This window comes from Neofelis nebulosa, chromosome 1 (assembly GCF_028018385.1).
Source record: "Neofelis nebulosa isolate mNeoNeb1 chromosome 1, mNeoNeb1.pri, whole genome shotgun sequence".
NCBI classification, from domain to species: domain Eukaryota; kingdom Metazoa; phylum Chordata; class Mammalia; order Carnivora; family Felidae; genus Neofelis; species Neofelis nebulosa.
The window spans coordinates 135,786,441-135,808,532 of NC_080782.1; the positions used below are offsets into that span (position 1 = coordinate 135,786,441).

At 46.0% G+C, this 22,092-nt stretch overlaps 1 protein-coding gene and 1 long non-coding RNA gene across 2 annotated transcripts in view; one reads left to right on the forward strand and one right to left on the reverse strand.

Moving 5' to 3' along the window:
• Positions 1-22,092, forward strand: part of MARCHF3 (membrane associated ring-CH-type finger 3) — a 150,107-nt gene that overhangs the window by 27,097 nt on the left and 100,918 nt on the right. The gene's annotated exons all lie outside the window — the stretch shown is intronic.
• On the reverse strand, positions 847-21,514 carry LOC131516447 (uncharacterized). The gene is made up of 5 exons (XR_009264080.1): positions 21,421-21,514; positions 17,394-17,549; positions 3,671-3,850; positions 1,455-1,596; positions 847-1,177 (listed from the first exon to the last, which is right to left on the reverse strand). It is a non-coding gene; the product is annotated as an uncharacterized LOC131516447 (long non-coding RNA).

Genomic DNA, 22,092 nt, shown 5'->3' on the forward strand with positions numbered 1-22,092 from the left:
GACTCTTGATCACAGGGTTGTGAGTTCAAGCCCCACCTTGGGGATAAAGATAACTAAAAATAATAAATAAACTTAATTGAACATGGAAATTGTTGCTGACCTAACAATGTCTCGAGAGAGAGAGAGAGAAGATACAGAAAAAGGATAATCTTACTAAAAAAAAATACAGTGTCCAGTCATTTTGGGTAAACTGGCATTTAGGAAGATAAATCGGTTATTCGACTGTTTCTGTTAGAAACAGGATCTGAATCTACAGGCAAGACTGGCCTGAGTTCCCTGGTCCTTTCCCTTTGGGGTATCAGGTGGTGAGAAGTAGCAAGCCTATTGACCACGGAGGATATTCTCTTCTTCCTCCCATCCCCGCCCTTGCTAAAGGAGGACAGTGTTTCCCTGTTGATGAGCCTTTGGATGATTACCGGTGTCTTATCGGTAATGATAATGCGGCAGCAAAGGTTCTCATGCATTCATTATTAGTGTTTTCACTAACACTGCTCCCTGAGGTGATTAAAGATCCTGGATCCAGACCCCACTGGAGGGGAGCAAGTACTCTAACCCCGTTTAAAGCCACCACCTCTGTGCCCTCCTATCCCTTTCCCTGTTGTCATTGTTTCCCAAACTTGACTCTTCAGAACCCAGTGATCGACCACGAGTGACCTGGGTCCCTGCTGAAATGACTCTATATGGGCAGGGCAGGTGACGTAAACATGGGATGCTCTAGTGCGTGAGGGAATAGGGGAGCACCAGACTCTCAGAGAACAGAGAGGCCTGAGGCCTAAAGATCATGAAATCCTCCCCCCACCTCCCCACACCTTCCCCCTTCCCCCAATGTAATACCCACGACTTTCAGGCTCCAGGATGCCAGCTGAAAAGTGATTTAAGCAAATCTGCACCCATAAGGCCCTTTATGCAAAGTAGTTCCTTGGCCTGGAATGTCTGCAGTCCCACATCTCATCCTCCACAGCTGGGCTTGAATTCTGCCTTCCCAGACAGATCCAGTCCCCTCCCCCTTGCTGCTTAGCGCCGTAGTTATGCTTCTGCTCACCACACATCACACTCCGCCTTCCACTGGACGTACTTGGGTAGCTGTAGTAGGCTGCTGAAAGGCTGCATCTTCGAGTTTCTCATTCCATCTGCCCTTAGCATTTATTTCCATATAGTGGATTCTCAGTAAACCTTTCTGTTGGGAGAAGGGGGAGAAAGCAAGCCTAGTTTCAAATCATAACCATTCAAAATGGAGACACTCTATTATACTATAGTCGTGGCATCCGGTGGAAAAGTAAGTGAAAACCTTTGCATGCCCAGGACGTGAGTATTTCTCTGCCAAAAATAATTCTGAGCCAAGTCATCTATAAGCATATCACAGAATTAGGGAAGTCCCTTTTTTCTCTTTGTTATGTCCAGCTGGACTGTTAACGATTAATGTGGTGCATTCATTCATTTGTCTTTTCACTTACCTCTTCATTTATAGAAAACACAAGCACAGGGCAGGCTTGAATTCTCTGTCTGAAATAATTGCTTGACTCTGGGGATCATGTAACCTGTGGCATCCAAGCAGTTAGAACTCTAGGAGAAGCAAAGTAGGAACAATGCTCCACCCTGGAAAATAAATAGCACCTTAATGTCAGAATGTGAGAAGCTGTCTCACGAAGAACAGGCTTCAGAACATCCTAAATGAGTAACCTCATGCACAGTAGCATGCTGGCACAGTGGCCGTATTGATTTATGTATTAGTGCTTTATTTAAACTCTGTGCCCAGAGGTAACTGAGTAGTACAGGGCTTCTGAGTCCCACGGGACCCGGCCTGGGAGAAGGCCTCCAGATCTTGATGTAGGCGGGAAGTTAATCCGTTGTTTTGATGTCTGCCTTTGTTAATCATTGAGCCTTTGACACTGAGATTTTAGTTTCAGGTTGGGTTCATTGAGGTGTAACTTGGACTAAATTTACCCTTTTTTTAGTGTACAGGACCATGTATTTTAACAAATGCATACGGGTGTATGATGACCATCGTGATCAAGATACAAGATAGCGTCAGCACTCCCCAAATTTCTTTTATGCCCTCTTGAAGTCAACCTTCCCTTGCACACCTAGCCCCTGGCCACTACTGACCTGTTTTCTGACCCTGTAATTTTGCCTTTTCCAGGATGTTCTATAAAGGAAATCATACGCCATGCAGGATTCTGAGTCTGGTTTCTTTCATACAGCATAATGAGATCCCTCCATGTTGCTCTGTGCATCGGTAGCTAGTTCCTTTTTATTGCTCAGTAGGATTCCCTTCATCGTATAAATGTACTACTGTTTATCTCTTCACCAGTGGAAGGACATCCGGGTTCTTTCCACAGTGGGGTCATTATGAATAAACATTCATATCCCATTTTTTGTGTGTGAATATGTGTTGTCATCTACCTTAAATAAATACCTAAGCATGAGATTGCTGAGTTGAATGACAGGTATATGTTTAATTCTTATAAGAAACTGCTGAATCATTTTTCAAAGTGGCTTTTCTGTTTTTGTGTTGCTATAATATTCACCGGGGGAGGTCCACCTTTAAGGTTACATCCACACCGTTTTAGATCATTTCGAGAGGATTATATATTCCAGGGAGACTGAAGATCCCTCGAGGTGTCGTTTTGCTTGTCCTGCCTCAGCTGTGGGTACCTTGAGAGGAAAAGAGAAATGGAATAGGGATGTGGACCCCAACTCAATGGGTTAAGCTTTTTATTTATAAACAGAACTTTTTTTTCCTCCTAACTAAAAATGATTAAAGTGAGTGTTTGGCTGCTTGGCAAGACTCTGCCCTGATATTCAGAGGAGATTAGAGTAGCTTTGCAGATAAGCTCAGAAAATCTAGCTGGCCACAGAGTCATTTCCCAGCCCTCAGGCAGTCACTGGGTGTCCTGGTGCTGATGTCATCGACAAGGTCGAGTCCTGGGAATTTGAAGATGGCACACCTTTTAAAAGGTGGTATTTCCAAGCCTTGGACAAACTCTCAACTGCCTAACAACTGATTTCTTTTACCTCCTCACCCGAATGCTTTCAGATCCTGACCAGTGGAGACACTTTGCAGGCGAGGCTTCTTATCACCTAGTTTATGTTTGGTTGAAATCGGGGATTATGGAGTTGGCCTCCACACCTGGCCTCAGAGCCTCAGCCCGAGCGCAGGGGAAATATGTCTGAGTGCTTTCTGGCCTTGGCTATGGTCAGCACCTTTATGCTCAACAGGAAAATCAGTTCAAAGGCTATTTGCGTTGGAGGCCTGGTCGTCCTGTGCCCTATTATGGGTCACGGTAGCTGGCTTTAGAATCGGCGGAGGTATCCCAAACAGGAAGGAAAAAAAAATCAGTGACTTGTGGAATGTCTGATGCCCTTTGGTAACCTTCAGAGTTCTGTGGTAACCATACAGGCACTGTGACCCGCAAATCCAGCCAGTAACCCTCCAGGAACTGGTTACTTGCTGTGTTTGAGTAGGAATTCATGGAGTGATCCTGACCAAGGAGAACATTCAGCCAAGGGCACTCGACTCCGTGGGGCTTTTGTACTTTACCCTCAACTCCACTCTAACAAAACAGAAAGAGGGGCGGGGTGGGGGTGGGGGGGTAGTAACTGGAAAATGATCATTTTCTGTCTGATTTTGCTTCATGGAAGCAAATGGAAATGTCCATTCAGTACCCACCTATCAGCCACAGAGTTGCAAGCACCTGTTCTTACTTCCCCGAGCATGTGTCCTCCTCAGAGGTACTGGGAAAGGCTCTACAGCATTGTCAGACAGGTCTTGTGTTCCATCGGGCTGATTTGACGTTCTTCTTATGGACACCAGTTTGGACAGAATGGTGAAGATCAATAAATAGGATACCTGTGGTATGGAGAGGAAGAGGTTTGTTTTGTTTCCAGCTACAGATGGGCCTGCGGGTGCACTTTTTAGAGCCAAGTTACCAGAATGTGAGAGCAGAGGAAAAGACGGGCGGGGTTGGGGTGGGGGCGGGGAGACAGTCACAGGTTTTGATTGTACCATATTCCCTGGGGCATCCAGCCCTTTTGTGACTGTTGGGCATTAACTAAACCCACGGGATGGCTTTCCCTCTTAGTGTCCAGTAAATTGTTTCCCCCAGAGCTGCCAGCATTTGCAGCCAGATGACTTGTTCACCTTGGTATATTGCACATGGCCTGAAGAAGGCCCAGTTGGCAGTCCCCATCTGTGGATTCCGAGAGGCACCAAGTGCAGGGAGAGTTGTGGGGGCACTCTTGCTTGCTAGGCATATGGCGAGTTCACAATGCTAGATGTTTTAGCAGGCCATGGAGTACATTTGCCAAGGGAAAGAATACAGCGATCATGAAACTAGGGACCAGAAAATGCTGTAATAGAAGACGCCATCATGCTGCTAAATTTCATGCTTATTCCTAGGGTAAGTTGATATTATTGCAGGAGACACTAAGGATCAGAGCATGATGGAAGAGGAAGCTGTTCACAAGTATCAGTGAGGTGCTGTACGGATCGTGATTCACGTATTCATATCAGTGCTAGCAGTAAAAGGCTTCTTTCCTTTACGTATATCACAACGCATTGTTTGCTGTACCATAGTAGCTCTGAATACTGCACAGATCTCACCCCTCAGCCGAGGGAAGGGGTCAAGATGAGCCAAGGGAAGGGGTCGAGTTGGGTCCGTGTCCCAACCCATTGAAATGTTTGCTCCATTTCTACACTTAAATTTACAGGGATCTGGCATTTGTATGCTGGCAAGATCCATAGCATTTGGGGGAGGGGAAGGGGTTGCTAAATTGCCATTAAAAATTCCTTTGCTTTCTTTTTTTTTTTTTTTTTTTTTTTTAAATTTTTTTTTTTCAACGTTTTTAATTTATTTTTGGGACAGAGAGAGACAGAGCATGAATGGGGGAGGGGCAGAGAGAGAGGGAGACACAGAATCGGAAACAGGCTCCAGGCTCCGAGCTATCAGCCCAGAGCCTGACGCGGGGCTCGAACTCACGGACCGCGAGATCGTGACCTGGCTGAAGTCGGACGCTTAACCGACTGCGCCACCCAGGCGCCCCAAAAATTCCTTTGCTTTCTGACAAAGAAGTCAATTCAGAAACTTCCAAATGGTCTTGCTACTTGGGCCTCTACGTCTGCATTTGAAATTGTTCCCCTCTAGTCCTAGTATTATAGGCTTTTTTCTTCATCAGTGAAGTGTGTACAATCTCCTTCATGTCTAAGTAAACCAACTTTTCTGTTTTCTCCTTTTAAGTTTTTGTGAAAATGATACAGGTATCGGTTAAAGAAATAAAGTAGCACGGAGAAATGATTATATTCAAAAGCCATGGTACTCCCCCTGTCCCCCCGCCCAAAATGGAAACAACACTGAGAAGGGGCTAGATTTGGGTGCATGCGGGTGGCTCAGTCGGTTAAGCGTCCGACTTCAGCTCAGGTTATGATCTCGCGGTTCGTGAGTTCAGGCCCCGCGTCGGGCTCTGTGCTGACAGCTCAGAGCCTGGAGCCTGCTTTGGATTCTGTGTCTCCTTCTCTCTCTGCCCCTCCCCCACTCATGCTCTCGTTTTTTTTCTCTCTCTCTCTCAAATGTTAAAAAAATTTTAAAGATAAAAAATTTTAAAAATGAAAAAGAAGGCGCTGCTAGACTTTTAGTTAGGAGTTTGGCGGCAGGGGTGGGAGGAGGGAATGGTGCTTAAAATGCCCGAGAAGGTTTTACTGCACAGTATGTTGGCACATATTCTAGCCCTTCTAGTTCTTGCCAGTTTTTTTTTAACGGTTTATTTTGAACTCATTTTAGATTTACAGAAAGGTTACCAAAAAAATAGAATTTCTGTATATGTCCCTCACCCAGCTTCCCCTAATGTTAATGTCTTACATATAGTACAGTTGACTTGTGAAAGTAAAATTTGGGGTTTCTAGCATCGGGCACGGACCTAAGGCGGGAGGGGTTGGGGGGGGGAGAGAAACACGAGGAGTCTCCGGCGGCCCAGTGAACCGCTCTCCTTTTCACCCCCTTTGGAGTCCCGTTCTCAGCTGCAGGTGCCCGGTGAGGCAGGGGTCTTCCCGGGGCACTGCCAGGCAGCTCTGATGTCCTCCCACCCTTCCACTCTCCCAAAGTTTTCTCCTACATGTTCTAGGCTCTTACCTCTCACTGTCTATCAGCCAGGGTTCTTCTCCAGAGGAAGGAACCAAAGAGATAGAGATGTAAATGACAGATATAAAATTAGCTACAGATACAAATGCAGATACAGTAAGAGAGACAGAGATAGAGATAGATTTATTTTGAGACACTGACTCTCATGCACGACTGTGGGGGCTGGAAAGTCCAAAATCCGTAGATCAGGCCGACAGGCTCGAAATTCAGGTAAGACTTGATGTTGCAAGTCTCGGAGTCCTAAATCCCCGGGGCCGGCCAGCAGCCTGGAGACTCAGGCAGGACTTCTATGTTACAGTCTTGAGGCAGAATTCCTTCCCTGGGAGACCTCAGATTTTGCTATTAAGGCTTTTAACTGATTGGATTAACATGCCCAGGCACATACACCACCCCTCGAATTAGGGAGGGTAATCTCCTTTACTTAAAGTCAAATGATAAGAAATAGTAATCCCATCTACAGAATACCTTCACTGCAGCATAGAGACTAGCGTTTGCCCAAACACCTGGGCGCCACAGCCCTGTTCACACATAAAATTAACCATCGTGGGCTCTGTTCCCTTTGCCAGCCTCTCCTTGACCTCCAGAAATTTGTTGCAATCTTTCTTCTTCCCCTGATGCTCCTCTCCCAGTTGTATCCGTGTTACATCCCTCCCCTTTGTGTTAACATTTTATTACAGTCTAAGGAGATAAGCGCTTCTATTCATTCTACTGTCTTCTACTTGTAGAAACCAAAGTTTACTTGTAAAGAAAACCTGATTGCTCCTGCAAGTGCCTCTCCTAAATACAGGCGTGTCGGCAGAGGTCAGCAGTCCTTTTGAGATTAAAAACAACAGCAACAAAAACATCACATGATTCAACTCCCGTGTATTTATTTGCCTTACATATTGCTCAAGACAGATTTCCAATATTGATTCTTAGGGGTGTCTACTGCATTGTACTTATTTGGAATTTTTCAAATATTTATTTAAAAGGACCTCTCCAAAGGAAATTGCTTATTTTCCTGTTTGTTTGGATATAGGTCCTTCCAACTTTGAATATTTGAAAAATCTTCATGATATGAATCCTCGGCCTTCAGTCTGACCCGTAACTTTATTATTTTAATTTTCAAAATCACAAACAAAGCTCTTTGAAGGGCTTACTCGCCTCTGTAATTCACAGCACCTAGAACGGTGCTTTGTCCCAAGTAGGTGCTCAAAAAAATTTTTTTTAAATGTGCTTAAGTTTTTAAAAACATTCTTTAGCTTTGTATAATAATGGTATGATTCAAATGCTTTAATTTATGATAGTTCATTCATTCCTCAAATTTGATAGTACTTGTCAGGTAGGGTGGGAGCAGGCACTTTTAAGTCTCATTTTATAGGAGGGATACTTGGACTGTGTCTGAAATGGTAAATAATTTGCTGAGGCCACGTACCTGACAGTTGCTGAATCTGCCTGAGTCCAAGTCTTCTGATTCTTAATTTTATGCTCCTTATTTTGGATGTATCACATATCCTTATGGAACATTAGACAATGAACATATTTCTATAAATCCTGCTACTGTTAGATATGCTTGCAATGAACTCAGATTCATGTCATGTTCTGCTAATACGCTAAACTATCCCTTTCTTTATAAGAAGTTAAGTTTCCTTGAACAATCTACCTTGTTGTTTCCATATGTGTTCTGTACCCATGGACCAAATAGTCCTCCATGAAAATTGCTCTCAGCTTTAGGCTGTCTCCCAGCAAAGGTGTGTTTGAGAATCAAAGACCACTAGATCACCCAGGGGGCTCTGTCACTTAAGCGTCCGACTTCAGCTCAGGTTATGATCTCGCGGTTAGTGAGTTTGAGCCCCACGTCATGCTCTGTGCTGACAGCTCAGAGCCTGAAGCCTGCCTTGGGTTCTGTGTCTCCCACTCTCTACCTCTTGCCCACTCACACTCTGTCTCTCTCTCTCAAAAATAAATAAACATTAAAAAATTTAAAAAAAAAGAATCAAAGACCACTGATAAATAAGACACAAGGATACACTGAACAGCATAGGGAATATAGTTAATAATACTGTGACAACTCTGTATAATGACAGACTGTAGTGGATTTATGGTGGTGACCATTTCCTAACCTATGTAGTGTTGAATCACTATGCTGTATACCTGAAGCTAATTGTATGTCAACTACATTGCCATTAAAAAACAGAATCAAGAACCCCTTTGTGTTTTCAGAATTTGAGCCTTCCTACAACTGCTGAAAATTCATCTGTACAAAAAAGACATGCCTCTAGTCTTAATATAAAACCATCAAATTAAACCTAACACATAATTTACTGATAGCAAATGGAGGTGCAACTCCTTCTCTTCCACACCTCCCAAGATGCATCTTTTCAGAAATCAGGGGCCCCTGGGTGTCCCGGTTGGTTAAGCATCCGACTCCTGATTTTGGCTCACTCAGGCCATGATCTCACGGTTTATGACATCAAGCCCCACATTGGGCCCCTTGCTGATGACAGCACGAAGCCTGCTTGGGATTCTCTCTCCCTCTGTTTCTCTGCCCATCCCCTGCCCTCCTGCATGTGCACATGCTCTCTCTGTCTCAAAGTAAATAACATTTTTAAAAAATCAAATCAAACCCATCACATAATTTACTAATAGCAAACAGACTTGCAACCCTTTCTCTCCCATACCTTCCAAGATGCACTTCAGTAACCGCCTTGTTAAAAAAAAAAAAAAGTCATCATTACAAGTACAGACTCCCTGTTACAAACCTATAGTGATATTTTTTAAAGAAATACCACGTGTCTTGATTTAGTATGAAACGCAAGTGACAGAACCCACATGTGGTCCCCGAGAGCAAAGCCCCATTACCCAGAGCTGTTCCCAATGGTTCTCAAGCTTCTCCTGCCACCGGCCAGCAGCACACAGCGGGGCAGTTTCTTTGCCACTCACTCTCTACCTTTGGTTTCCCCATTTTTCTTTCTTCCTCATTTTTTCTGGGACCTCTCCCCCGCCCCCCTCCCCCAGGCCCTGTCATTCCACCGGACTTGCACACACATCGAAAGCTTAAATGCCTCGCTCATCTTTACTGCATTTTATGTATTATTCAGACCAGTTTCAGGGCAGGTCTCATCTGATTCCACTCAATTTGCCAGAGGTTTAAAGGATTAAACAATCCTTCAAGTATTTCCTGTTATCACTCCTCTTCTCTCAGTGCATGGGAGCATCCTTTGGGCCCGGACGTCATAACCTCGAGTGTGTGACCTGGCCTGCAGGGACCCCTGAAGCCCCGGAAGTGAAGGGGGAATAACGTGAAGCTGAAGTGCGCTTTCGAGGGGAGTGGCTCTGTAGTTTTCCTCAGATCCTAAAAGGGACCCGTGACCCAAAAAGGCTTAATAACCATGACTGGCTCTCAGTGGCCCTGCGCTCCTGCCAGATCATTCTGTTTTCACTTGAGGCCTGGGCAGGGCTCTGGCAATGAGCGAGCAGGCCCCGGAGCCACAGCCTGTGTCCCGTCTGGTTCCCCGGTCAGCCTCCCCGACCCACTGGGCTTTACCTCCGGAACTTGCTCTCCAGTGTGCTGCCCCTGGGCTGGGCCTCACCTCTGCTGGGCTTGTCTCATTCCTTCCCACATCCCCCTGTCCTGGCACGGAAGGTGTTCCTGTCCTGTTTCCTTCCCAAGCAACGTCGCTCCGGTTTTTGTTTGTTCTGGAGCCTCTTTTCTGAATATGGAGGTTCACCATTTTTCCTCAACCTCCTGCCTGCCCCCCCCGCCCAATCCGTGTACCTGGCCCATCGCAGAGCCACTGCCCTCCCTAGAGGGTGACACACTCCCTTCTTAGGGAATCGCATCCCTCAAAAGACGGATAGCATCCCCATGCCATGAGAAACCCTGGCAGTTTCTTCCCTTCCAGGCCCCTAAAATTGCAGGGCCCACACGAACATGGTATAGTTCCATCCAAAGGCACCTGGATGCAAGCAGGTCTTACCCTGCTTCAGCCTCATCGAAATAACCTCTGTCTATCTCCCTGTCACACGATAGCAGGTTTCGCATTCTCTCTCTCTCTCTCTCTCTCTCTCTCTCTCTCTCTCTCTCTGTCTTTTATTTATTAAGAGAGAGAGAAAGAGAGAGAGAGAGGATCCCAAGCAGGTGACAGGAGCTTCGAACTCAGACTGTAAGATCATGACCTGGAGCAAAATCAAGACTCAGACGCTTAACCAGCTGAGTCACCCAGGCACCCCCAGGTTTCAGATTTTCTGATCAACTTTTTGCTGTTAGAATTGGCAAAAAAGGGGCGCCTGGGTGGCTCAGTCGGTTAAGCGTCCGACTTCGGCTCAGGTCACGATCTCACTGTCCGCGGGTTCGAGCCCCGCGTCGGGCTCTGCGCTGACTGCTCAGAGCCTGGAGCCTGTTTCAGATTCTGTGTCTCCCTCTCTCTCTGACCCTCCCCCGTTCATGCTCTATCTCTCTCTATCTCAAAAACAAATAAATGTTAAAAAAAAAAAAATTTTTTTTTTAAATAAAAAAAAGAATTGGCAAAAAAAAAAAATAGCCAACACCGATTAAATATGCAAACCCTCAAGGAAGGTGGACACAGATAAAAAGAAAGGAAAAAGGTAAAGTCACACAGATTTTCAGTGCTTTCTTCTGGTTTGGGCCTTGGCTTTACGTTAGGCCTCTTCTAAGCGAACCCCTGCATCCTGTGCTCCTTCTGATTTGCTGCCCGTGAGGTGTCTGGAGGTGCAGGGGGCGCAACTGGAACGTAAGCTGAGGGACATGACTCCTTGACCATTTGAGCTTCAGTGGGCTGAGCTGGCATCATAAATCACGTTGGCAGAGAGGGTGGATTTGGGGCGCTGAGTGAACTGCCGTTCCAAGTCCAAAGTTAGCTCCCCACGAGGTCTGCATTCTCAGCCTGCTGACACTTCCGATAGTCTTTGCTGATACCCAAAACAGAGAATTCGAGCCCTGCCATATTTAGATCCCTGCCCTAAGTCAGAGTTCTGAGCTGCTGCGTTGCTGTTTCTGATACACGATCCTGAGCCGAGGAAGTGACCAGCCTGTGGCCTCACAGACTCGAGAGCCGGGTCTTGGGCAGAGGGCTAGTTCCTGTCCTCAGATAGGGATGGGCACACCACGGCCCTGCCAGATCTCTCACCTACCCCTTCCCTCCCATCCTGAGGCCAACTTTTCAGAAGGGATCGTCTGTCCCTTTGTTACCGAAAAACGAGCAGCTCTCTGGGGAAGCCAAAGTCCCTCTAGGGGTGTGGAGCAACTGCTGGGCATTATGCGTGCAGTCCAGCTATATGATTCTTCTGCATGTTTCCCGATCCATTGCTCCTCCTGCAGAGGAGAGATAATGAAGGCGTGCACGGCTAACCCCACCGGAAGCCTTTCTCACGGTTAAGAATTGTCGATGAGACTCTGCAAAGTATCCTAGAGCCCACTGCTACCACATGTCTCTGTCTAATCTGTCCAAAGAGTTTTAGGGAGGGGGAAACATTATGATCAGTGTTTAGCTGGCTGTGTGAACAGAGTGTCAAGAACAGCCTAAACCCATGTGGACCCAGTGGAAGCGTCCTCCTGTCACATAGCACATTGAGCTCTCCCAACTTCTGACCACAAGTCCTTCCTCCATGTAATTATCTTTTTTTTTTTTTAATTTTTAAATGTTTTTATTTATTTTTGAGACAGAGACACAGAACCCGAGCAGGGGAGGGGCAGAGAGAGAAGGAGACACAGAATCCAAAGCAGGCTCCAGGGTCCGAGCTGTCAGCACAGAGCCCGACGTGAGTCCTGAACCCACGAACCAGGAGATCATGACCTGAGCCAAAGTCAGACACTTAACTGACTGAGCCACCCAGGTGCCCCCACCCCTTCCTCCATTTAAAGAAACTAAAACAGGGATGCCTGGGTGGCTCAGTCAGTTAAGACTCTTGATTTTGGCTCAGGTCATGATCTCACGGTTCATGAGTTCAAGCCCCACATCAGGCTGTCTGCTGTCAGCACAGAGCCCGCTTCGGATCCTGTCTCTCCCACTTTCTCTCCCTGCTCCTTCCCCGCTCACTCTCTAAAATAAATAAACATATGAATTAATTAATTAATTAATTAATAATGAATAAAAACAAAACAACTCTTGATTTCGGCTCAGGTCATGTGATCTCACAGTTGTGAGACAGAGCCCCACATCAGGCTCTGCGCTGACAGTGTGGAGCCTGCTTGGGATTCTCTCTCTCCTCTATCTCTGCCCCTCCCCTCCCTCAGAATAAAAAAAAAACAAACTTTATAAATAGTAATAATAAAGAAACTAAAACAGCACAAAATGTTGACGTCTGGCTGTGCTCCTGTAAGGTCCGGACTCCCCTCAGCCAGCGAGGTCGTTTCTCCTTTCACAAAAGGACTCAAACACACTGGTTCTTGGTTGTCACCCAGTCATATTAGCGATGTGACAAAGACAATTCAGAACAAGGCATGTATACCCTCTCCGCCCCCTACTTTCTGAGGAACTTCTCTGTGCCAGGCCCTCTGCTTTGTACTTCATCTCTGATTTAATTAACACTCAGAACATTTCGATGAAGGCGTATTTAGTTAGCCCACATTACAGATGGCGAAATCGAGGGTGGACCATTGAGGTGCCCTAGGTACTGCAGCTGACCTTCAGTAGACGGAGGTTGGAAGCCAGGTCTCCGGATGTGAGACCCCTGCTTGGTCTATGACACATGCCATTGCGGCAGTCTGTTAGATCCCAGAACTAGACATTAGATTGCAGACGAGGAAGTCAGAACCTCTTGGTGCAGTCCTGGCCGCCCAGGGAAGAGCTGCTGACCACTCAGCGTCCCCTCGAGCACTAAGAGGACAGCCTGTCTCTCCATTATCCTGGGACGAGGAGGAAAAGTGTAGAGGGAAGATGCTGAGAGCGTGTTGCACACGTTGAGTGTGAGGTATTACAAGAACTTGGCGCAGAGACGGCCACTGGTAAGTGGAGATTTGTCGTGAGACCCAGCAGGACTCGCTCACTTTCCCAAATGCGTGCAGATGGGATGTGAACGCCCCAAAGAAGGGGAGAAGGTGAACAGCAAGAACCGCCCAGGTCCTTCTGGAGCCGTCAGACGGTGCTCTTGTGTCTGTGTGTATACATATCTCCCTCTTGAAAACGTGCTAAGTGACAAAAACGGACTGGAAGGACCACATACTATGTGACACCACTGGTATAAAATGTCCACGGTACGCAAATCCACAGTGACAGAAAGTAGATTCGCGGTTTCCAGGGGCTGTGGGAAGAGAGGAGTGGGGGGTGGCTGCTAATGGTATGCAGTCTCTTCTGGGAGTGACAACAAGTTTCTAAAATTGATTCCGGGGGTGGTTACACAACTCTGGTAATATACTAAAACCCATTTCCAGTGGGTGAATCATGTGGCAGACGAATTATATCTCCATTAAAAAATAACGGTATACAGTAAAACCTTGGTTTGCGAGCGTAATTCGTTCCAGAAACATGCTTGCAATCCAAAGCACCTGTCTATCAAAGCGAATTTCCCCATAAGAAATAACGGAAACTCAGATAATTCATTCCACAACCCAAAAACACTCACGTAAAAATGATTATACAAAATACAAAATAATACAAAATAATAAATACAAATACTATAATACAAAATAATAAAGAAATACATAAAGAAATAATAAAGAAAATACAAAATAAAAGGAAAAATAAATTAGCCTGCACTTAACCTTTGAAACCCTTTGTGGCTGGTGTGAGGGAGACAGGAGAGAGGAGGGTTATCGTGTAGCACAACTTTCACTATCACTAACGAATCACTTCTATCTGTTGGCTCAATGGAATCTTTTTCTTTTGGAGCACCTTTAACAAGGAACCTATCCCATGACCTAGAATGAAGCAAAGCATTCCTAAACTTACTCTTATAGGGAAAGGCAAAGGACTGTCCATAGGTGCTTTGAAGTAACAAAAAATACACCAGTGCCAGTTGTAGGCACCTTCCAAAATTCTGAAAAATCACCGATTTCTGCCAAACACCATGGCCTGCAACCGAGCATCTGAGTATGGGAGAAGATCACCCACAATCCCGCAGGGAGAGAGAGAGAGAGAGAAGAACCATCGGCTCAGTTGTGATCACGTGATGTTTGGCATCATGTGCTATTTTATTGCAAGACATCACTCGTTTATCAAGTTAAAATTTATCAGAAACATTTGCTCGTCTTGCAGAACAGTCACAGAACAAGTTATTTGCAATCCCAGGTTTTACTGTATGTATACATGTATGTCGCTCAAACTGTCATTATTTACTCGACCAAAAATAAAATCCAAAATAAAATTACAAGTTATATCCAGCCTTTAATTTGATGTGGGCACCTTGACTCATTATGCAGAGTCAACACACCCTTTATTCAGCTCCCCCTTCATAGGTTACCTTAACTGTCAGCACAAGAAACAAAATCCTGTAAGTTAGGATATGGGAGGGCAGTTTAAGGAATAATTAGATTCTCTATCTCAAGAACCGAATTTATATGCAGTAGAGAAAAAGCTCATGATGCTTTGTGCCTTGTTTGTTCCCTGTGGGAACCATTCTCACCTGGCCTCTAACATACAGGTTCTTCTATATTTGGGTATTTAAAAACTGGGCTAAAAAAGGAAAACCTGAACACAGGTTCTTTCTTTCGGATTTGCATTAAAATATGCATTTGAGGGGCACCTGGATGGCTCAGTTGGTTAAGCATCTGGCTTCAGCTCAGCTCACGATCTCACGGTTCATAAGTTCAAGCCTCACATCAGGCTCTCCGCTGTCAGCATCGAGCCCTCTTCGGATTCTCTGTCCTCCCCGCCTTGCTCGGCCCCTCCCCAGCTCACTCACATGCTTTCTCTCGCTGTCTCTCTCTCTCTCTCTCTCAAAAATAAAATTTTAAAAAATTTTTTTAATGAAAAAAGTATGCATTTGATCTTGGTCCACAATTTTTAAGCCTGAACAGCACAGATGTTTGGACAGTGGCTCCAGGTTTCATTATCACTGGGTTGTCCTCCTGACATGTCGGAACTGGGTATCGAAACACGCGAGGTAACCTGAAGCAGTCCTTCGAGCTGACTTCAAAGGAGAGGAAAGTGTTAACAAAAGTAGAAAGGAGTGTTTGGAAACAGCCTTAGCTATTTCACGGCAGACTCTGGGAGGACTCCAGGCCAGGGATTCTAAATACCATAGTAGTCAAGTAAAGTGTTCTTATAAAAGTAAAATGAGCCTGCCTGGCAGCCTGTGCAGAAGGAAGCCTCACTCCAAACATAATATTTGATGCTGTCCACACTTTAGCACTCTGTTACCGTTGGCTTACGTATCAGATGTGATGTTTTCTCTGGTGGTTGTTTAAAGAAAGGGGGCTGGAAAAATCCCCAGTTTGTTGGTATGGCGGGAGGAAAACTGTGCATACGCAAGCACGGATCCCTCTCCAAACTAAACACGTATACGGCACCTTCAGTTGCAAGGGAACGGCGTTTAGTGTTACTTCCCAACGCCTTGCGAAGGACATTAATATTCCGTATCCATTTTACTAACGTATTTAAAGCAAAGGGGTCTCCAGGAAGTTTTCTCCACATACAATTCCTACAGCTGGAGCGGAAACCAATTCTGAAACATCTCCTCTTCTAAATTATGCCTCTGCCTGGCTTTCGCCATCAGAAGCTCCTGAGGCTGTACTGTCGGGGAAGTGGGCTCAGGGCCCCAGATGCTCATGTGCCAGAGTCGCGGATCCCCAAACGGGTCCGCATTTATTCGGCCTTCTGCACAGCCTTGCTTGACAGAGTAAAAGGCAAAGTAGGGGCCTCCTGTTAGGAGAAGTTCCATTCTTCTGAGAAGCTTTTCTTTCTCAGTGGACAGCGAACTATCCAGAGCAATCCTGGAAGAAGTCATTTGTTCACGGCTGGAGGCTGATTTGCCGCCCCGCAGAAGCACACGCAGTGCAAGAAGACACGCGGCGAGTCGGGGATTTTTCTGCACATTCAGCAGGGCACTGCGCTCGAACAACCGCTTGAAGAATGCTGAAGTCATGTGTCGCTGCGCACTGGAACAGTCCTTTGTGCAGCAGAAAAGCTTGACTGGTAGCTTCAGGGAGAGAGTCACGCACAACTGGTCCTACCCGCCCCGGATTTTCAGTTCGGGGCCACGGAGAGCTTATTTCAAATCCACAGATAGTCTCAAAACAACTTCAGACTCTCTTTCAACCACCCCCCTCGCCAGACCTTTCAGTAAAGATGCTAACAGGCTGCCAAAGTGAAAATAGTAATTTCTCCTCTCCTCCACGTACTTTATCTGCCTGGCTGGGCCAGAAGATCACTCTGGACGTTCGCCGAATGAAAGTTTCGTTTGCCAACTAGGGGCCCACGGGCCCACCCAGCGTCAGATGATGTATTTTGTTTGGCCTTTACTGTGTTTTCAAGAAACGTGTGAGTTGTCAACCTGTAAAACTCAGGACATTCCGCATAAAAATCTACGTTTCTGGTTTCTCTTAAAATTCTGAAGTTCTGGTGATCCCAGGCCCACATTCTCAAGGCATACAGTGTGGTGAGGCCAAGGGGTAGCTCTGTGCTCCGTACCAGACGTCCGTGGTGACGCGGTCCCTGCCAGTGTGAAGTGCCACCTACTGATGAACAAGATTCTCCCACGCATGCCAGAGTCCTCAATTCAGAGATGGGTGAAATGAGTTCAGTGTAGGGTACAGGACTTCACTCTCATGTCCAAAAGAAATAACCACTGTGTCAAGCCCAGAGACCATAAGGAACAGCACACTTAGCTGGAAGACAGGTAACACGGCTGTGTGACACAACTCCCCTCTCTCCGTGCTGCTACCTCAGTTTCCTTACCTGCACTGTTGGAGGTATTAGTAGCTGCCCCTCGTCATCTTATTCAGTAATTCAGTCATTTAATAGCATCTATACAGAGGGGCCAACATCAAGGGTTTAAAGTCTCACAACAAGGATCCGCAAGTAGGACTTCATTTTCCCCACATTTAAAGGGTCATAATAATAAACCTCTCTGCACCTGGCATATTCTGTATTCTCAATCATCGTGAGGTGTGTGTGTGTGTGTGTGTGTGTGTGTGTTTTAAAGTACCAACCGTTTGCCAAGATTTGTGCTGGGCCTTGGAAATATGAGTTTTTTGGGATTTTTTTGTTTTTTTTTTAGGAGTTCCATTATCAGGCTTCTAACATAAGAGGTCCTTGGTATTTAGGGGGCCATATTTGAATCAGTACATTTCCCCCCAGAAAAGTATACACACACACTAACTTGCATAACATTCCAGGGGTGTGGCAGCTCCTAAAGCATGTTCAGGGGGCCTGCTCCATTGGGTAGGTCCTCAGGAGGGGTGGTCCCACAGGATGCGGAAGTGGTGGTTCCAGAAGACGCAAGAGTCTCACGAAGGAATAGCCAGGCAGCGCGGTTCTGTGTGAGAGCAAGGGGCAGAGGTGAGATGGGCAGTAAGAGCAGTTTTTACTGGACACGACATCACTTTTTTTTTTTTCAGATGGAGAAAATGTTCCTATTACAACTCATGCAGTCAGACCTAGCATTTTGTCTGTCTCTCACGTGTATAACTGCAGCTCCTTTTTTAAAAAAATTTTTTTAGGGGCGCCTGGATGGCGCAGTCGGTTAAGCGTCCAACTTCAGCCAGGTCACAATCTCGCGGTCCGTGAGTTCGAGCCCCGCGTCAGGCTCTGGGCTGATGGCTCGGAGCCTGGAGCCTGTTTCCGATTCTGTGTCTCCCTCTCGCTCTGCCCCTCCCCCGTTCATGCTCTGTCTCTCTCTGTCCCAAAAATAAATAAAAAACGTTGAAAAAAAAAATTTTTTTAAATTGTTTTAATGTTTATTTATTTTTGAGAGAGTGCAAGCAGGGGAGGGGTAGAGAGAGGGGGAGACAAAGCATCCGAAGCAGGCTCCTGTCTCCGAGCTGTCAGCACAGAGCATGAGGCGGGGATCGAACTCACAAACCGCGAGATCATGACCTGAGCCTAAGTCAGACGCTTAACCGACTGAGCCATCCACACGCCCCAGCAGCTACTGTGATACATGCTATGTTCTGGAATTATCTTCTCTCCTACGATGCTTTAACCCTTTTTATCTAAATAGCTCTAAGTCATCTTGGGTATGGAGACTCATCTCAGTATTTAGTAAGCCGGACCACTGCTTTTGCATAGGGTTGATTAGGCATTTTGGCTTTTGTCCATATTCCAGTCTTTTCCTAGTCTTCAACCTGTAGTTCCCGGTGTGCACAGAACTAATTGCACATGGGACCTGATTATCTGTTGGTGACCCAGATGGGGCCAGTGGTCACTCTGGGCCACCTCTGCCCTTGAGCCTCTCTGACCTTTTTAGGTTGGATGCAGCACTTTATCACGTTCCCTCCAAAACAAATCCAACTGCAAAAGTACTGGGAGGTGGGGAGGTAGGTTTTACTTAGAGTGTGGGAGACAGAGTGAAAATTCATTGCATTTCTCATCAAAATGCCCACTAGACAACCCCCACCTGCTGAAGCGTTTCTCTTTCAAAGGCCAGACTCTGGTCTTTCCTCTATCTTCACCCACTCTGTAGCCTGTGCTAATTCAGAGAACGGAACTTCTAAGCTTCTGCAATTTCGCTTCCTCATTCCTGTTATTTAATACCGGGTGAATTATGAGAAAGCTTCCGCGCCGAGGATGACAATTTTGTTTACACCATCCAACAAGCAACAAGCCCTCCTTAGTATTCCTGCTATTTGTGGGGGGGTTAGGAGGAAGTTAAGTCACAAACACATCTTCCTCTCCTCCCCACCCCCACCCTACCAACAACTGACATTCTTCACTTACTACCTTGACGGCACCCTTGATGTTAGAACATGTAAACTCATCTCTCATTTTTGGACAGCCGCACAGTGTGCTGTTGTATATATGCAGGATGATGCATTGAGCCATGCCCAGAAATTTACTTTATTTTCCTTTTTCCCGTTACAAACAGTGCGACAAATATTGCACGCTTGTGTATGGGTAGGATAAATTACCGGAATCGGTATTTCTGTGTCATGAATGTGTACGTTACAACGTTTAGTGGATACTGTTATCCAGGGATTTGTCTCCCAACCCATTGTGTAGAAGAGACTATTTTTGTTTTCCTAAGATTACCTCGTTTTTTATGTTTGTGTACTCATGGTCCCACCTTGATTCAGTAAAGGTTTAAGGTGGGTGGCAGAGAAATAGAACTTATAGGCAGATGGGAAGGGAAAATAGAAAACAAAGATAAAGACATATAAAATGGGGGCGCTGGATGGCTCAGTCAGTTGAGCGCCCAACTCTTGATTTCATCTCAGGTCATGATCCCAGGGCTGTGGGATGGAGCCCCCCGCATTGGGCTCTGCACTGAGTGTGGAGCCTACTTCAGATTCTATCTCTCCTTCTGCCTCTCTCCCCGGTTTCCGTGCTCTCTCTCTCAAAAAAAAAAAAAAAAAAAAAAAAAAAAAAAAAGAGGTTTTAAAATAATACATAAAATGGACTGGTGAGTAAGTAAGGGTATTATAAAAATTCATTCAAAGTCACTCATAAACATCCATTCAAATTGGGGCACCTGCGTGGCTCAGTCGGTTGAGCATCCAACTTTGGCCCAGGTCATGATCTCACAGCTAGTGAGTTCAAGCCCCGCGTCGGGCTCTGTGCTGACAGCTCAGAGCCTGGAGCCTGCTTTGGAGTCTATGTCTCCCTCTCTTGCTGCCCCTCCCCCGCTCATGCTCTGTCTCTCTCTCTGTCAAAAAATAAATAAACATTTAAAAAAAAATCCATTCAAATTCATGCAAACCAGGCATCCTTCAGGTTTGGCACTAAGCTTTCCAGCAGCCAATGCAGAGGGGAAAGTGATCGATTATAGAATCCACAACTAAAAACAGCCATGGCTTGCCGGCCTCATCCAAGAAACATTGCACACTGAGACTGTCCTCAGCAGTGTGACCTCATACGAACCCCACAGCACCCTGGTATCTGCCCATTTTTCTCAGACCCAAAGCAGAGCCCCGCTGTTACATGCACACGTGCTGATTATGTTGGGTGGGGTGCCAGCCTGGTCACAGCTGATAAACCAACCCCCTGCCTCCGAATATGGCCAGATAACAGGGTGTTTACGGTAGGCATCGTCAGTCGAACACACAGACCTTCCTTTCTCTTAAAAAAGCTTCTGGGACCTGCCTTAGAGGATGAGACCAGAAGTAAATCTGCACCAGTGGAGGGTAAGTGCAGTCAGGAAAGCTATCACACAGGCACACTCCCAAGCACCTGCTGGGTGAGCAGGCAAAGGGGTGGATGGGTGTGTTCCCCATGCTGCCCAGGGCTGGGGGACAGGGATGCCCCGAGGGAGTGAGGAGCCAGGGGACACCTGTGTAAACAGCCAGCAGCAATCACCACCAGCAGGCTGAATCCCCTGACATGGGTCAGATGTCTCCACAAGCTCTGACCCAAAGCAAAGGGAGTCGAGCTGGACCACAAGCAGTGGAGGAGCTAAGGGACAACGGAACTCGGGCATGGACTTGAAAGCAGGGCGAACTAGCGAGAAGGGAGTGGGTCTCCAAGGGAAGAGGCTGGCAAAATACAAAACAAAATGGATTGAGTCACATAAGGTTTTGTCCCCAAGCCCCACTGAGCTCTGGGTAATTTTACCCACAAGCTACCCCGCACTGAGGTGTGGACACCCAGACGTAGCCAGGAAAGGACCTATCGGCAATGTATCGTGAGCAGAAAGAAAAAAAGAGTTCAAAACGTGTGTCTCAGCCCCATGAATATAGAGGGGTAGTATTTTCCTTTGTCATTCCCTGGATGACAAAGGAGAAGAAAGTACAAGAAAGTTATTTGAAGGGAAAGAAACAGAAAAGACCGTGGGCCCCTGATTGAAGGATTTTTTTTTTTTTTTTTGAGCATCACCCTGGGGATTCACCAGAGAGAGAAAGAGACGTAAGAACAGCAGGCCACTCCCCAGGGAGTAAAAGGAACCAAAAGACACATAGAGACATGCCTGTTGGGGACATGACATGGCATGGAGAGAAAATGAGGTACATTTTCCATTTAGAGAAGACTGATCTTATTTAATGATCCTTACATTCCCTTGATTCAAGTGCGTCCACGTGACGGTTGACTTTTGAACCATGAGTTTTAGCCACTACAGCTGTTCTGAGTTTTAACTTCACCCACGCAGATCCTGACCCACTGTCTAAAAGCCGCCAGCCCTTCACACTGGTCTGTGAACACACTCTGCTTTGCCTAGACCTGGGAGAATGCCTTCCCCATCCCCATGTTCTGTGTACCTCCAGGCTAGCAATGAGAGCATCCCAGGATGTCTGGCTGATGAGGAAATAGGATCCCAAGCTGTAGATTCTCGTATAACTTCACCAGAATATTATACCAGTGAAAACATAACTTGAACTTACATGTGGTAAAACACGAAAGTGTGGTAGTCAGGTTTCACTATGAGACTGCTGTATTCTACGTTGAAAGATTTCAGTAGGACTGTGTTAGCCAGATGACTTCAGATATCACATGCAACTTAACTTGTCACTAAGTTTTTTTCAAGTTTATTTACTTATTTTGAGAGAGAGAGAGAGAGAGAGAGAGAGAGCGCATGTGTGGGGGAGGAGCAGAGAGAGGAGAGAGAGAGAATCCCAAGCAGGCTCCTTACTGTCAGCACAAAGCCTGACTCGGGGCTCAGTTTCATGAACCATGAGATCATCACCTGAGCCAAAATCAAGAGCCAGATGTTTCATGGACTGAGCCACCCAGGCTCCCCTTTGTTAAGGCTTTTAAATCATTGATAAAAATGAACTTATTGGGATAAAGTCATGCCCAGACTGTGACAGAATATATAAAAATGAGTGTAGGTAACAGAAAAAAAAAAAAAACAAAAAAACCTGTTTTATTACTGTCCAAATAGCTACCATTTCCATGTGTCGTATGGTGATCTGAAATTGTGGTCAGGACTC